This window comes from Henckelia pumila, chromosome 1 (genome assembly GCF_033568475.1).
Source record: "Henckelia pumila isolate YLH828 chromosome 1, ASM3356847v2, whole genome shotgun sequence".
Classification (NCBI taxonomy): domain Eukaryota; kingdom Viridiplantae; phylum Streptophyta; class Magnoliopsida; order Lamiales; family Gesneriaceae; genus Henckelia; species Henckelia pumila.
Genome location: NC_133120.1, coordinates 1,118,092 through 1,128,946, shown reverse-complemented (window position 1 = coordinate 1,128,946; position 10,855 = coordinate 1,118,092). Strand labels below are relative to the sequence as shown.

The 10,855-nt window shown below is 29.9% G+C and overlaps 1 non-coding gene across 1 annotated transcript; it reads right to left on the bottom strand.

The window, feature by feature from the left end:
- Positions 1–3,544: 3,544 nt before the first annotated feature.
- Positions 3,545–3,655, bottom strand: LOC140876838 (small nucleolar RNA R71). The gene has a single exon (XR_012149070.1). It is a non-coding gene; the product is annotated as a small nucleolar RNA R71 (small nucleolar RNA).
- Positions 3,656–10,855: the final 7,200 nt, after the last annotated feature.

The following is a 10,855-nucleotide window of genomic DNA, read 5'->3' as shown; positions in this document are numbered from 1 at the left end:
TCATTCCTCATGCTCTAACACCTCAAAAACCAATCCAAGCAACTTATTAGAATCCCTAAATGACCAGCTAGGGCCCTTGATCTTGTCACTTGCCCGGTGCTAGCTCATTACAATCGTTTCACCAAAAATGTTTTCCCGACGCCTTCAAATTCCACTAAATAGAATCCCAATCAAAATACTACCTAACCACCCCTAAAACCCAAGTAATGCTCATTCAATATAACATTTTTATTCCACAAACATTCCATGGGCAGCCCCTCCACTCATTTTGTAGTGACCCGTATCCAGAATTAGCGATTAATGAGTATATTAATCGTGTAATAATGTTTAGATTAAGTAAAACATGATTAAGAAAATTCCAAATGGGTTAACGGAGTCCAGAAATGGATTCAGGACAATCGCAAATGGTCGGGAAGGTTCCGAGGGTGCGGATGGTTACGAGGCTCTGAACCGGGTTAGGAGGCTCCGAACTGGATCTGAGGATCCGAACCAAAGATCGGAGGATCCGAATGGGTTCAGAGGATCCGAACTCGGATAGGAGGCTCCGAAGATAATGCGTCATGGATGACATCATTGATGGGACTTCGGAGGATCCGAAGTCAGGATCTGAGGCTCCGAACAGGAATGGAGGCTCCGAAGTCAAGAATGGGGGATCCGAACCAGTTCGGAGGATCCGAAGCCGAGTTCGGACGGCCCGAACTTCGCCTATAAATAGAGGTCCGAAATTTCATTTTCAACTCGCACCTCTCCTTTTCCTCTCTCAATTTCTAGGCCTTCTAACTCAGATCTAGGGAGTTCTAGGCATCCTATTGGGAATCCGGAAGTGGCATAGCGATCCCGACGTCGAGGCGAAGATGTGCCTAAGTTTTGAGGCAATTATCATCAGCGGGCTGACGACGGACGCATGGTCTCCTTAAATTATTTAGGAGCATGCAATAGCTTAATTAAGGCTTTTAGAGCTTAATTATTGATGCATGGGTATTTGCATTGTAGAGCTAATATAGGCTTGGAACCTAGAGTGGGACTACTAGGAACTGCCTGTAGTAAGGTACGCAAGTACAGACTGAGATAGTCAGCGGGTTTTGTATGCTTATATGTTGCATTTGTGTGTGTCATATTATTATGCAGCATGTGCATATCATATTGTGTCTGTCCATCTTGTGAGATGAGCCATGTAGGGCCGCTCATTGATGAAACTTAAAATTTGTAATTATTTATATGTTAAAAAGTGTGTTTTAAAATTTAAGTTTAATTAAAATTATGAAGTTGTATTATTTTAGTGTTATGTGTTTATATTTAAATGCTTTACTAAAATGTTGTATTTTACGGTTTGCGCAGGTTTGGTAAAAATAAAATTACTCAAGCTACAGAGGTCATAATGGAGTAATCTCAAAACCTGTAGAATCACAAAAGAGGCATCTTCAACTTTGTAGAAGATAAGAAATTCCAAAAACTTCATTAAGATGATCAAAATAATCAAACATCAAAATGGAGATAGATTTACTTTTACAATGACCAGCTTGGAGTAAAAATATCATAAGTATTTCATATGTTATCCAAAAGGGGTGAATGAGTTGTCCAAACACATCTACACAAAATATCCTACGTGTTCTATGTTGAAAAGAAAGGCTGAATCGGTGGTCTAAGGCATCAAACATGCCAATTAAAGTTGGGTCATGGTATTGACATTCAAGGAGACAAGCACCCACCAACTTTACTATTTCACATTTAATGAGCCTTGGACTCTTGCTCTCATTTGGCCTATAAATAGATGTGTTGTAAAAGCTTTGTAGTGTGCAAGAGTGTAGAGAATTCTTCATTTGTAAAATAAATATTGTGTGTGTGAGAATAAAAGTTTGAGTGTGCAAGTTTCTCAAGTTCAAGTATGAAATTTCTTTTATCTTTATTCTTGAGTTTCATGTTCATGGAAAGCTAAATCTTTTTATGTCAAGGTGAAAAGGTTTCATTGTTGGTCAAGTAAGATTGTCTATATTTTGTATATTCTTTTCCTTTCTATTTTTATTTTTACTAATTGATCTTTATTTGTAGGTATAATTTTGGATGATTTGTTGTTATCTATTTACATCAAATGCTTGGTACCTTGAATGTGGTTACCTTGATTTGTTGTCAAATATGATACAATAATTACTACAATAATTATATACTATAAATATATGTATCTATTTATAATAAAGTCATATATATTATTTAGACGATAGCGTGACACTGTCGGTTGTTCTAAATAATATATTGTGATTTGAACTAACATTTACTTTATCGCATCTAACTTTTACTTTATCGCAACTAACATTTATTTTTCCGCAACTAACATTTACTTTCTCGCATCTAACTTTTACTTTTCCGCAACTAACATTTACTTTATCGCATCTAACATAAAGTCATATATTTTATTTAGACGATAGCGTGGCTCTGCCGGTTGTTCTAAATAAAATATTGTGATTTGATCTAACATTTACTTTTATGTCAATTTATATTTATGCATTTATATATATTATGGGTACCATGTATTAAATATCGGTGGATATTAATATAGTGGGAACTATATTATATGATATACTTGTTTAAATATTTAATTGTTCTTTTTATGTTTATATTTATTCATCTATATATATATTATGGGTACCATGTATTAAATATCGGTTAATCTGATATTAATATAGTGGGAACTATATTATATGATATACTTGTTTAAATATTTCATTGTTCTTTTATGTTTATTTTTATTTTAGTTTCTTTTATTTATTTTTATTAAGCAATCTTAAATAAACCAACAATGAACCTTTGAAACCTTGACAATTTTATAATTTGTGTATTTGAAGTTTTATAATAATATTTTCATCTATAATATATTATTGCTAAAATTAAACTTACAACATCCTCTCCGTGGATCGATCTCGTACTCACGAGTATATTACTTGCAGACAACCTACACTTGGGTGAATTACAATTTAAGTTGTAGCAAGTTTTTGGCGCCGTTGCCGGGGAGGTATAAATTAAGTTTAATTTTGTTATTATGTAAATAGTATGTTGTTTTTAATTGTATGATTGTTTGGAGTCGTAAACAAAGTGGTAGACTTGTTCGAGTAACTGAAAATATTTTAAACATGGACGATAATTCTAATAATCAAGATGATAATAATAATAATAATCATCATCAAGAACATGAACAACCAAGAACACTTAGGCACCATATGAATCCAATAAGAACTAGTACACCATCTTGTTTAGTTTTTCCTCCTGATGCATCTAATTTCAATTTTAAGCCACAAGTCATTCAACTTTTACCAAATTTTCATGGCTTAGATTCTGAAAATCCATATTTGCATTTAAGAGAATTTGAGGAGGTTTGCAACACTTATAATGATCAAAATTGTAGCATGGATACTGTTCGATTAAAGCTTTTCCCTTTTTCCTTAAAAGATAAAGCTAAAACATGGTTGCAAAATTTGAGATCAAGTTCAATAAGATCATGGGAAGAAATGCAACAACAATTTCTAAAAAAGTTTTTTCCTTCCCATAGAACAAACTCTTTTAAAAGACAAATTACAACTTTTTCTCAAAAACAAGGGGAAACATTTTATCAATGTTGGGATAGATATAAAGAGTTACTTAATACATGCCCACATCATGGTTTTGAAATATGGAGAATAGTTTCTCACTTTTATGAAGGTTTAATACCTAAAGATAGGCAAATGATAGAATTCATGTGTAATGGAACTTTTGAAGATAAAAACCCAAATGAAGCTATGGAATATTTGGAGTCATTAGCAGAAAATGCTCAAAATTGGGATAATATAGGCTCAATTGAACCACCAAGTAAAACCAATAATTCAACAAATGGGGGTGGTATTTATCATCTTAAAGATGATGTAGATGTTCAAGCTAAACTTGCATCTTTAGCAAGAAAAATCGAGTCATTAGAAATGAAAAAGAGTGATCAATTAAAAAGTGTTCAAGAAATTGTTTGTCATATATGTGACACACATGATCATCTTACAAAAAATTGTCCTACTTTGCCTTCATTTAAAGAATGTCTCCATGAACAAGCCAATTATGTTAACAATTTTAAAAAACCAACATTAGATCCTTTTTCACAAACATACAATCCTGGTTGGAGAAATCATCCCAATTTTAGTTGGAGGAACGATAATAATGCACAACCTTCATAAAAACCTTTTCAAAATAACCAAAATCATCAAGGTTATGCTCCTTATATCCCACCTCCAAGAAAAAATTTTGAAGATGAAATTCATGCATACATTCAAAAGCAAGAGTCTATCAATATTCAAAACATTCAATCTATGAATGATTTGAAAGAAACTCTTGCAAAATTTGCATCTGCACTTAATATTCATGAAAAAGGAAAATTTCCATCTCAACCACAACCTAATCCTAAAAATCAAAATCAAGAAAAATTTGATCAAGTAAAATCTGTTATTACTCTTAGAAGTGGTAAAATAGTTAATGATCCATATAGTGATGAAAACAAAGATCAGTCAAACTCAAAGAGTAAGGATGAAAATCTTGATACTTTCGAGAAAGATGATACTTTGAGTCCTAAGATTAAGAAAATTGATGATAAAATAAATAAACATGTTCCTTTTCCTCATGCATTAGTAAATAATAAAAAACAAAAAAATGATTCTGATATTTATGAAGTTTTTAAACAAGTAAAAATAAATATTCCATTATTAGATGCTATTAAACAAGTTCCTTCTTATGCAAAGTTTTTAAAAGATTTATGTACTGTAAAAAGACAATTGCATGTAAAGAAGAAAGCATTCTTAACGGAGCAAGTAAGCTCTATTATTCAAAATAATTCTACCTTGAAATATAAAGATCCCGGTTGTCCAACAATTTCATGTATTATTGGAAAAAATAAAATTAAAAAAGCTTTGTTAGATTTGGGAGCAAGTGTGAATTTAATTCCTTATTCAGTTTATGAAAAGCTTAAGTTGGGAGATTTAAAACCTACATCTGTTACTCTTTTACTAGCCGATAGGTCAATCAAAATACCTAGAGGTATCGTAGAAGATGTGTTAGTTCAAGTCGATAAATTCATATATCCTGTGGATTTTATTGTCTTGGATACACAACCAATAGAAGTACATAACGAAATTCCAGTAATATTGGGACGTCCATTTCTAGCAACTTCAAATGCTTTAATTAATTGTCGAAATGGAATAATGAAATTGTCTTTTGGAAATATGACTTTAGAACTTAATGTGTTCAATTTATGTAAACAACCAAGTATTAATGAAGATGAAGATGATAATGCAATAGAAACAATTGTGGAAGAAAATATACACCAAGAAAACTTAAATCAACAATCTGAAGTTTGTTTAGTGGAAAGTTTTGATTCAAAAAATGTTTTTAAATCAAATTTATTTGAAGAAATTAATGAACTTGAAGAAGTAAAAGAAAATGATCATCCAAAACTTGAATTAAAACCCTTGCCAATAGAACTAAAATATGCTTTTCTTGGTGAAAATCAAACATATCCTATTGTAATATCTTCTACCCTCTTACCAAAACAAGAAGAAGATTTAATAACACTACTTAAAAAATACAAAAATGCAATTGGATGGACTTTGCAAGATATAAAAGGTATAAATCCTTTAATCTGCACACATAGAATTCATTTGGAAGAAAATGCTAAAACATATCAACAACCACAAAGAAGATTAAATCCACACATGAAAGAAGTTGTTAAAAATGAAGTTTTAAAACTATTAGATGCCGGAATTATTTATCCAATCTCGGATAGTAAATGGGTAAGTCCAACACAAGTAGTACCAAAAAAATCAGGCATCACTGTTATAAAAAATGAAAAGGGAGAATTATTACAAGCTAGGATTCCATCTAGTTGGCGTATGTGCATTGATTATAGAAAATTAAATGATGCAACTAGAAAAGATCACTTTCCGTTACCATTTTTAGATCAAATTTTAGAGAAAGTGGCAGGTAATCCTTATTATTATTTTCTTGATGGGTATTCGGGGTATTATCAAATACCAATATCATTAGAAGATCAAGAAAAAACTACTTTCACTTGTCCGTTCGGAACTTTTGCTTTTAAAAGAATGCCATTTGGTTTATGTAATGCCCCGGCTACTTTTCAAAGATGCATGCTAAGTATTTTTAGTGACATGATTGAAGAATTTGTGGAAGTTTTTATGGATGATATAACTGTTTTTCGAAACTCATTTGAAAACTGTCTTAAAAATTTGGAAGAAGTTTTAAAAAGATGTGAAGAAAAAAATCTTGTTTTAAATTGGGAAAAATGTCACTACATGGTTAAATCCGGAATTGTGTTAGGGCATGTCATATCTGAAAAAGGAATTGAAGTTGATAAAGCTAAGGTTGATGTTATTGCTAATTTACCATCACCAAACACGATAAAAGAAATTCGATCATTTTTGGGTCATGCGGGATTTTATAGAAGATTTATAAAAAATTTTAGCATAATATCGAAACCAATTTCAAATCTTTTAACAAAAGATGCACAATTTGAATGGACTCAAGAATGTGAAACTGCTTTTAAAAAAATAATTAATCTTTTAACTACATCACCTATTTTACAATCTCCTGATTGGTCTTTACCATTTGAATTAATGTGTGATGCAAGTGATTATGCTGTAGGAGCCGTGTTAGGACAAAGAAAAGAAGGTAAACCTTATGTGATCTATTATGCAAGTAGAACCTTAAATAGTGCTCAAATCAATTATTCAACAACTGAAAAAAAATTACTTTCAGTAGTGTTTGCATTAGATAAATTTCGATCCTATTTAATTGGTTCTACTACTATTGTTTACACTGATCATTCTGCCATAAAATATTTATCAAATAAACAAGATGCTAAGCCGAGATTAATAAGATGGATTTTGTTGTTACAAGAATTTGATCTTGTAATAAAAGATAAAAAAGGAAAAGAAAATGTAGTAGCCGATCATTTATCAAGAATAATTTCTAAATCATCTCAAAATGAAATACCAATAAATGAAAATTTTCCGGATGATCAACTATTTTATGCTACTACTATGCCTTGGTTTGCTAATATTGTAAATTTTCTTGTGACAAATAAAATGCCTTCTCATTGGAGTTCACAAGATAAAAATAAATTCTTGAAAGAGGTCAAAAAATTTTATTGGGATGATCCTTATTTGTTTAAGTATTGTCCTGATCAAATTTTTCGACGATGCATACCCGACAATGAGGTAAGTAGTGTCATTAAATTTTGTCATTCTGAGGCATGTGGAGGTCATTTTTCGTCAAAGAAAACAGCTGCAAAAATCTTTCAATGTGGATTTTATTGGCCTTCTTTATTCAAAGATACACATTCATTTTGCAAATCTTGTGAAAATTGTCAGAAAATGGGTTCAATTTCAAAACGAAACATGATGCCTTTAAATCCAATCTTGATTATTGAAATATTTGACAGTTGGGGAATAGATTTTATGGGTCCATTTCCATTATCTTTTGGATTCACTTATATTTTAGTAGCTGTCGATTATGTTTCAAAATGGATTGAAGCAATTGCATGTAGAACTAATGATCATAAAGTTGTGATAAAATTTTTGAAAGAAAATATTTTTAGTCGATTTGGAATACCTAGAGCTATAATAAGTGATGGGGGAAGTCATTTTATAAATAAATCATTTTCTTCGTTGTTAAGAAAATATGGTATTACACATAAAGTTTCTACTCCATATCACCCTCAAACGAATGGTCAGGTTGAACTTGCAAATAAAGAAATAAAACAAATTTTGGAAAAAACAGTCAATCCAAATCGAAAAGATTGGTCTTTAAGATTAAGTGATGCATTATGGGCATATAGAACTGCATTTAAAACATCATTGGGGATGTCACCATATAGATTAGTTTTTGGAAAGCATTGTCATTTACCTGTTGAAATTGAACATAAAGCTTATTGGGCAATTAAAGCGTTTAATACTAATTTAGATGATGCATCTAAATCAAGAAAATTGCAATTAAATGAACTAGAAGAATTAAGAAATGATGCATATGAAAATGCAAAGATTTATAAAGATAAAACAAAAGCATTTCATGATAAAAATATTATGAGAAAATCTTTTGAAATCGGACAAAAAGTTTTACTTTATAATTCTCGCTTGCATTTGTTTCCAGGAAAACTTAGATCGCGATGGTCTGGACCATTTATTGTTAAATTTGTCTATCCTAATGGTGCTGTTGATGTTGAAAATCCTAAAAATAATAATGTATTTAAAGTTAATGGGCAAAGACTTAAACCGTTTATAGAAAATGAAGTTCTTAATGAAGAGTTTATGCCTTTATATGATCCAACTTAATTGTTACTTATATTTTTATTTTATTTTTGCAGAAATTAGGACACTTCCCGGTTAAGTGGCGGATAACGGTACTCCGTGGCTCTTACAGTCGGTTAAATTGGTTTCCCACAATAACTGATAAAAAAAAAAAATATATTTCTTTATTTTCAAAATGGAAGAAGCTATCAAAGAACATGGAAAATATATTTGTTCTTCTGTTTCTAAAAAAGTTCGAAGAATGATTTATGAATGCAGACGTGAAAGATTGAGAATGCTTATGCAAAAAGGAATTCCGGAGGATATTCGTCTTATAATTGAAGCCAAGGTTCGAATAGGTGGCGAAGTTCCAAAATTCTTATATGTTCGAAATATGTCCGGACTAGGAAAAAGCACCTATGCGAAGAAAAGGAGGGCAAAAGGGTTAGATGTTTGTCATAAATGCCAGATGGACTTGTAACAAACGATGCAGATCTTTGGGATGTGTTTCCACAAATAGAGAAGATAAAATTGATTTCATTAAGAATGGGCTGAGTAAAGAGTCATTGGATGATATCTCATTGACTCTTGAGACGCATTCTAGTGGATATGTACAAGGTCAACTTCTCCGTTTATGGAAACTATTCCAAGCGCAGCGTCATGGTAATGGTCTTGGGAATCTGACTAAAAAAGACCCTATTTGCCAATTTATAAGAAAATTGGATGGGAAGCCAACCCTCAACTCATAAGAAGACGTTGAAGTCATCATTGATTCAACATGTTACGAAATGGTTTGTGTTTGTTCCTCATCTTCAATAAATTCCAGGTGATATCTCTTTCATCATGTACTCTTTATTTTTCTTAAAAAAAAAAAAAAAAAAATTAAAAACAATGTCATATTCAGGTTTGGGGGAGGGTTTATCTCTAAAAAAAAAAATAATAAAAAAAAAATTAAAATTTAAAAAAAAATATATTTCTATAATAATATTTATTTTTCTTTTTCAATGGCAGAGTAAGGAGTCAAAAACTCCTGACACGCATTAGTTTTTATTTATCATCTTATCACAATAGATTAGATTTTAATATTCCGTATATATTTAAATTGCAAACTACTAAGAAAATGAAGTCTTTTTGTATAGATGTTTATTTATTCTTCTTTTTATCAATTTAATAGAAAATATATAATTGATGGGATATAAGTTATAAATAATATATAATTATGTGTTTTCAAATACATATTTTCTAAAACTTTTATGAGTATATAATTAAAGTGATATTGATTGAATAAATAATAACATGTATAATTGAGGGAATTTATTTGTAAAAGTGCAATAGTTACTCACATAAATTTTGTGAGTGAGGGGTGAGAATTGAGAAAACAACTTATAAGCTTTTATTGATTATTAAGAAATGGTTGATTACTAGATTAAACCCATTTTGAAAAAAAAAAAAAAAAGTAAAATAAAAATTGGCTGCAAAGTTGTTTGAAGTTTGATTGTAAAGATGTAGAGTATTAATATCTCTACTATAATTATTAATATAATAGATTTACCTCATAAAAAATAAAAAAAATAAATAAACTTTGAAAAAAAAATATGTTACATTTTCAAAGTTTATTGGAGGTATTTGATTATGTAAAAACGATTTTGCAGCCAAGCAAAAAAAACAAAAAAACAAAAAACAAAAAAACAAAAAAAAAAAATGGGTTTATTCTTTGTAAATCATCCTATCTTATTTTCAATATTAGATTATTTGATTGTCTGCTTTACATATTAACCATTTTCAATGAGCGTATAATTTTCTTCCAACTCCATGAGTGAAAAACAGCTATATATGAAATACTTTAACCCGAGAGAATATGGAGTTGAGACTTTTACATTAAGATTCCTGATATTATACATGTTATGAAATGATTTCTATTATCATTTTAATTATATTATTCTCAAAGTTTTTAGAAAATATTTATATAAAAAAATTATATATATTTAATATTTTGATATTGTGTGTAATATATATGTATACCCCATCCAATTATATATTAATATATTAGTTGATAATGAGATTTATAAATAAACATATGATCTCCTCACAAGTGTGTTTTTAAAATTTCAAAGTTTGCAAATTTGAATATATATTAAGGAATAAAAATCTAACTTGTGATTTTATGATATTTTATGATATTTTATGATATTTTATTACTAAGGGACTAGTAATTAGCCGGTTTGGGGGTGTGATGAAACTTAAAATTTGTAATTATTTATATGTTAAAAAGTGTGTTTTAAAATTTAAGTTTAATTAAAATTATGAAGTTGTATTATTTTAGTGTTATGTGTTTATATTTAAATGCTTTACTAAAATGTTGTATTTTACGGTTTGCGCAGGTTTGGTAAAAATAAAATTACTCAAGCTACAGAGGTCATAATGGAGTAATCTCAAAACCTGTAGAATCACAAAAGAGGCATCTTCAACTTTGTAGAAGATAAGAAATTCCAAAAACTTCATTAAGATGATCAAAATAATCAAACATCAAAATGGAGATAGATTTACTT